The following is a 6,199-nucleotide window of genomic DNA, read 5'->3' as shown; positions in this document are numbered from 1 at the left end:
CCAGCCCCGTGGAAACCTGCGCCCCGGAGGCGGGGGCCAGCCCTGCTGCCCGCCCCGCGCCTGTCTCATTCATCTGGGGCGTGATTGCACTGACTTGGGTGCACCTGGGGTGGCATCTCAGGTTATAGATTTGGCTACAATGGCAATCAGTAACAAAGACCCCATGACCACTCTCCTACAATGTGACTTTTCATTGGGGGGCAAAATAATGTCACCCGTTTGTCTGTAGACCCACACTCTCCGGATCGCTCACCCTCCGACAAGCTCACGGGAGCACACAGAGGTCGGTGCATTTGCACTCCCAGTCGCAAATCAAGAAGTAATTATAGAAGAAGCCTTCTAGCGCCTCACACCGTCACACCTCCGACAGGAGCCGTGAAACGGCAAGAAACAGTTGCCCCAGCTGTGTCTGCAAACCGACTGCACCGGAAGCAGAGACCAGAGGGTCCGCACTTGTCCCTGGACACGAGGCATGGCCAGGTTAGTAAAGTGACGATGCCCCAGGCTCCAGCCCCCTGCATCCTCATCAGGGAAAGAAAGACATCTTCAACAGTAGACTAGGTTCCCCATCTGAATATCCTGTAGCCGGAACTGACTGCGAAATGTCACCAGACATCCGACCTCCACCCCCACCTTTCTAACCTTGTGGACCCCCCAAAGGTTCCAGAAGCTTTTATCCTGGGGATACACATGGTAACTTTGTATCTTCAGCCATATTACAGGTTGATATATAAAAGTATAAACCAGTTCTCTTATCTACACACGTCAGACATCTAGTTTGAGTCCCTCTTCCACCCTCAAGTTGATTGACCAGGTAATTGATGGAATTTAGGATGCTGACCCAACTCAGACTGAGGTGAACTCTCTTGCCTATCTTGGTTTGGGTTCTCAGGCATTCAAGGCGGAGGAAAGGTCACCTCAAACGGCCTTGATAGCAAGTTTTCTAGGATGGACAACACGATTGGCAAGACGTGTCGCCTTAGCAACCAACATAATAAAAGGTTGACTTCCGTGGAGATCACAAGAATGAAATAAACTCAGCCATTTGAGTAAGGAAGGAGGGAACGCATTTAGAATAGGTACCATGTCTTTCTACATGGTTTAACTCAAATTTTAATTTTGATGTGCTGTAAAATCACATGTAGCAAGACTGTAATTACAGGTAACCATGTACTTTTTAACCCCCGCCCCCCAAAAGCCATGTTTACATGGTGAAATAATTATGAAGTCTGAAGTTTTTGTTTAAAGCTTTTTATACACACACTCACATACAGTCATGACAGAAGTTGCCAAGGAGAATTTTGCTTTGACTCTAAAATGCTTCTGGGGCTTGATTTTTATTACCATGAGCCTGTACCAAGCCTATGATTTTTCTGTCTGAAACACAAAGGCTGAATTTGGTATTCTTATTTTAGGTCTAGATGATCTGTCTGTGCTTAAAAGCGCACAGAAAAAGAAACAAGAGAAAGATGGAGAGGAGAAAGGGGAGCTGTTCAAATTCCAAACATCTGGCAAAGAGCCCAGCTCCAGCTCACCCTACCTTCAGATGATGATACTGAAAGTAACCCCATCTCGGAAGTTCATGGAATTAACAAAGAGGAAGGGGAAGGGGCAGGGACATTGATGTCTATTGAAAGCTTTATTTATTCCAGGCTGTGGGCTGGGGATCTAGCGTACCACAATCTCATTAACCTTCGTGACAATCCTATCACCATCACTTCAGCTGCATTATCTACTGCAGCTTCGTAAACCACCCTGAGCCTCAGTGGCTCCCAGTTCTGTGGGTGGACCGTGCTCAGCTGGGCAGTTCTCGCCTGGGGCCTCTCATGTGGTCGCTGTCAGATGGCAGCTGGGGTTGGAGTCATCCGAATGCTCACCTGGGCTGGACACCACGACGGCTTCTTCACGCACACGACTGCATTTCAGCTGGAACGCCAGGACAGCTGGGACTCGCCAGCCTCTCCCTCTATCCGGCCTCTCCAATGGCAACTCAGGCGCCTTCTTAGCATGGTGGGCGACTTCCTGTAGAGTGAGAATTCTAAGACAGGAACCAGAGGCTGCCAGTCTGGTGAGGCTCCTGCATGGAAGCTGGTGCAGCATCCCTTCCGCTGTGTGATGTTGGTCAGACTGTCACAGATCCCCCCCCCCCCCTCAAAGTGAAAGGGCATGTGGCAGGGACATAGCTCACACCTTCAGATAGGAACCTGTCAAAGAATTTGTGGCCATTTTATAAATGAGGAAACAAAGTCTCAGGTTAAAAATTCCTCCAAGGTCAAAGATCCTATAAGGCACAGAGCCAACATCTGAAAAGGACAAATAGCAGAGCATAGGGAGAATGTTCAAAGTGGTTTGAACTGCTCTCCCTCTCCCTCTCCCTCTCGCTCTCTCCCCACTTTGTATCTTTTAAGCTAAAAGAAATGGTGGTGAGGGTGCTAAAATGTGAGAAACTTGGAAAGGAAAGAAATATCTTGCCAACTTCTGATTTTGCCTCAGCACCCGGAGTTTCTATCACCTCCTTTGATCTGTACAGCTGATCTTAGATCTGAGAGCTTCCAGAGATAATCCAGTTTCTGAAATTCCTTAGAAAACTCGAATATAAATTCAATAACTATTTATGGGATGTCTGAGCCATGGGTGTACCAGGCACTATGCTGGGTCCCGAGGCTACACTGGCAAACAAGACAGACTTTGCCATCACTGCAGTGAACATTTAGCATGGGAGACAGAGAAATGAATGAGCAATTTCAATGCCCTGAGAGGAAATGCTTTGATAGGGGAAATTCAGGAGCTATAGGATTACAAGCTAGGACTAAAAGCCCGGACTATGGGAGTCAAGGAAGAGTGTGTAGAAGTTCAAGTAGTTGAAAAGTTCATGTTTTGTGTGTTTGTGCGAGTATGAAGCAGGGGCCTTGGAGAGGGAGAGGTGGGTTGGTTTGCAGAGGATCTAGCATTTGCCAGTAGACAGTAGGTACTCAGTGTTTGTGGACTATAAATGAAAGCAAAGGCCTTGCCTTGAGAGAATTCAAGGAACAGGATAGCTCCTAATGAGTGGACAGAAGGAAGAGTGCCGGTGATTGCAGGGAGGGACACACGTGTCCACGAAATCATCCCCAGAAGTTGTGTAGCCCTCCCTTCGGGGACCATGCCCCATGGCACCAAATGAGCTTCCCCTCTGCCTGCGTCGCCAAGATTTCTCCCAGATCAGCCCCCTCTGAGCATCCAGGCCTGGGTCAACAACTAGACTTTTTGTTTTTCTTGACCTTTGTCAACCCTGCCTGTTTAGGTCTAGTAAACAGACACCCTTTCAGCTCCTTTAAACAGAAAATTACTCTAACACGGGGAATTACCTGCCTTCAGTGTTGTCAGAAGGGCTAGAGTGATGGGCTCTGGGCTGGGTCTGCAGAAACGATTCCCAGAGCTGCAGAGCTGGCCTGCCCAGGGAGCTCTCCCATTATCCAGAAGAGGGGGATCAGAAGGTCGCACTGCCGCCACTGCTGCTGTCTTTCTGGGCCCACAAAGGTAGAGGCTGGACATGCAGAAGGGGCCAGTGTCTCCACAGGGAAGCCTGGCGGCAGAAAGCACCCAGCCACAGAGAGATGGCCTCCTCCCTGCTTCTGCCTGGCAACTCTTACTTGAGTACACTAGCTAATGAAGCTATTTTGTACTCATTATCCTCGCTGCAAAGGAGTCTGGGAAATGTGTTTAGCTTTCTAGTCTCAGCCATACGTGAAGACACACTAGACATGGAAAGGAAGCAGAGTGTGAGCCCACTGTTCCCTCCGCACTTCTCTCGCGTCCCAAAGAACATAGAGTCCCAGAGAAGGAGAGAGAGCGCCCCTCAGACACTTAATTTGCAATTGTAAGAGTATAATGTTCTTTTTCAATTGATTGCTTTGAGAATACCGTTCAAGACCGCTATTTCCGTTGCTTTTATGTAATACATATCAGCACCGTCCCTGTTTTCCTATAGTCTGACACATGGAGCACCTGTCGATTTTACTGGCTCAGAATCCTCTTCCGTGCTTTAGGAAGAGCGCCCCAGTTTTCCTTTGGAAACCTCCCCTGCCCCATTCTCAGTTTTTCCAAGTGGAGGTGGGTGGTATCAATTCCTAATTTCAGGGGTGGGTACCAGTCAGCCACAGGTGTTCCTAATGTCAGGGCCGGCCCAGTGACATTCGACGGTCAGAGGGAAGTTTTGCTGGGAAAAGGGATGGTAACACACTGGTGTCAGTCAGCCAGTAGAAAGCGAGCCTGGGTTTCCAGGTGGCCATGTTGGCCACCTCTTGGGGAAGTCCGCCTCCTAGTGTAGCCAACCCAGAAGCAAGCAAGCCTGAGAGGCAGAGACAGCCCGGGCCTGGTGTCATCTTTTCGGGCCTTGCATTCAGCTGTGCCTGACAATCCAGACTTACTCCTTGAAATACCGGTTACAGGAGCCAGCGCAGCCACTTTTAGATGAAGCTGGTTGCCCTGGATCTCTGTCACTTGTACTGAACAAGCCCTGACACATCCTGTTGTGTGGCGTTGTGGTCTCTGCACGAGCCACCCTGAGACTGTCCCCTGGTATCAGCCTCCTTCCAAGCCCAGCCCCTCCTCCTTCACTGGAAATCATGGCTGTCCCTTCCTGTTTATTCCACCTTTGCCCCTATCAGTGCTTTCTAGCAATCTATAGAAACAAACACACAATTGAAAAAAATATTAGTACATCCAGGCCATGGAAAATTAATCAGCATTAAAAAGAAATGAACTGCCCTGGCCAGGTCAGCTCAGTGGTTGGAGCATCCGCCCTCGGACTGAAGGATCTCGAGTTCAATTCCCAGTCAAGGGCACGTACCTGGGTTGTAGGTTCCCCAGCCCTGGTAGGGGCATGTGCATGAGGCAACCAATCGATGTGTCTCTCTCATGTCGATATTTCTCTCTTCTCCCCCGCCCCCTCCCCGTCCTCCCTCTCTTCCACTCTCTCTAGAAATCAATGGAAAAAAATATCCTGAGGTGAGGATTTAAAAAGAAAAATTAAAAGAAATTAACTACTAGCCACAAAGACACATGGAGGAAGCTTAAATGCATATGACTAAGTGTAAGAAGCCAATCTGAAAAGGCTACAGACGGTATGATTCCAACTATATGACATTCTGGAAAGGGCAAAACTAAGAAGAGAGTAAGATTGGCGTTTGCCGGAGGGCTGGGGGGAGGGGGGGAGTGGGTGAACAGATGAAGCACAGAGGAATTTTAGGGTAGTAACACTACTCTGTACGATACTATAATGCTGGGTACGTGTCATACATTTGTCCAAACCCTTAGAATCGGCAACACCAAGAGTAAACCCTAACGTAAACTATGGAATTTGGGGGACAGTGATGTGTCACGGTAGGTCCATCAGTTGAAACAAATGTACTGCTCCAGTGGGGGATGTGGATAGTGGGGGAAGCTGGGCCTATGTGGGGCAGGGGCTGTAGGAGAAATCTGTACCTTCTGCTAAATTTCGTTTGAATCTAAAACTGCTCTTAAAAAGTCTTTTTTTTTTTAAGTAGGGATGTTATATGGGGTGTGTCTGCTAAGAAATTGTCCAGCTTAGTCTAGAATCTTCCAGTAATGGGAACTCCCGACCATCCACAGCAGCACACATGCTGAGCTGGTATCTTTTCTCCTGCAGCCTCTTTCCAGAAGGACAGACGTTGGTGTGGTCGGCAGCTTCCCAACACCTGGTCCATTGCTCCTTTGCCTTTCGTGGTAGTTTGGAGAGGACTGACGGACTGGTAAGGAAAGGGTGGCTGCCTGTGATGTGGATTGTAAAGGAGCAGGAAACAGGAAGTGTGCCTCCTTCATCTGTTTGTAATCATCTTTTTCAATTTTAAAAAAATTAAAAAGAACCGTGATTTGGACACAGCTGTTGAAATAGAGGGGAAGGAACTCCTTCGGCGCTGCTCATTTTCTAAGAGATCTCTGAGCATGGGAATGGGGACAGATGTAACTTAGCATAAGAGAGGGTTTCATCCAGTGGCTCTATGCAGTGTGTGTTCGATGTCTTACAGGCTGTGCACTCCACTACGGAGAGCTGTGCCTGGTGCACAGGGTGCTCAATGATTCTTTTTTTGTCAACCTTCCGCTAAGGCAGCGGTTCTCAACCTGTGGGTCGCGACCCCTTTGGGGGGTCGAACGACCCTTTCACAGGGGTCGCCTAAGACCTTCGGAAAACATATAT

At 48.6% G+C, this 6,199-nt stretch overlaps 1 long non-coding RNA gene across 2 annotated transcripts; it reads left to right on the top strand.

The window, feature by feature from the left end:
• The first annotated feature begins 7 nt into the window (after positions 1 to 7).
• On the top strand, positions 8 to 5,879 carry LOC106727971. Of its 2 annotated transcripts, none has more exons than XR_001364204.1 (3): positions 8 to 480; positions 1,416 to 2,029; positions 5,651 to 5,879. It is a non-coding gene; the product is annotated as an uncharacterized LOC106727971 (long non-coding RNA). The 2 variants fall into 2 exon arrangements; XR_001364203.1 differs by having other exon boundaries at positions 1,416 to 2,091.
• The last annotated feature ends 320 nt before the right edge of the window (positions 5,880 to 6,199 follow it).

This window comes from Myotis brandtii, unplaced genomic scaffold (assembly GCF_000412655.1).
Source record: "Myotis brandtii unplaced genomic scaffold, ASM41265v1 scaffold51, whole genome shotgun sequence".
NCBI lineage: Eukaryota > Metazoa > Chordata > Mammalia > Chiroptera > Vespertilionidae > Myotis > Myotis brandtii.
Note: the sequence above shows the minus strand (reverse complement) of the source record. Positions and strands in the feature narration are given on the sequence as shown.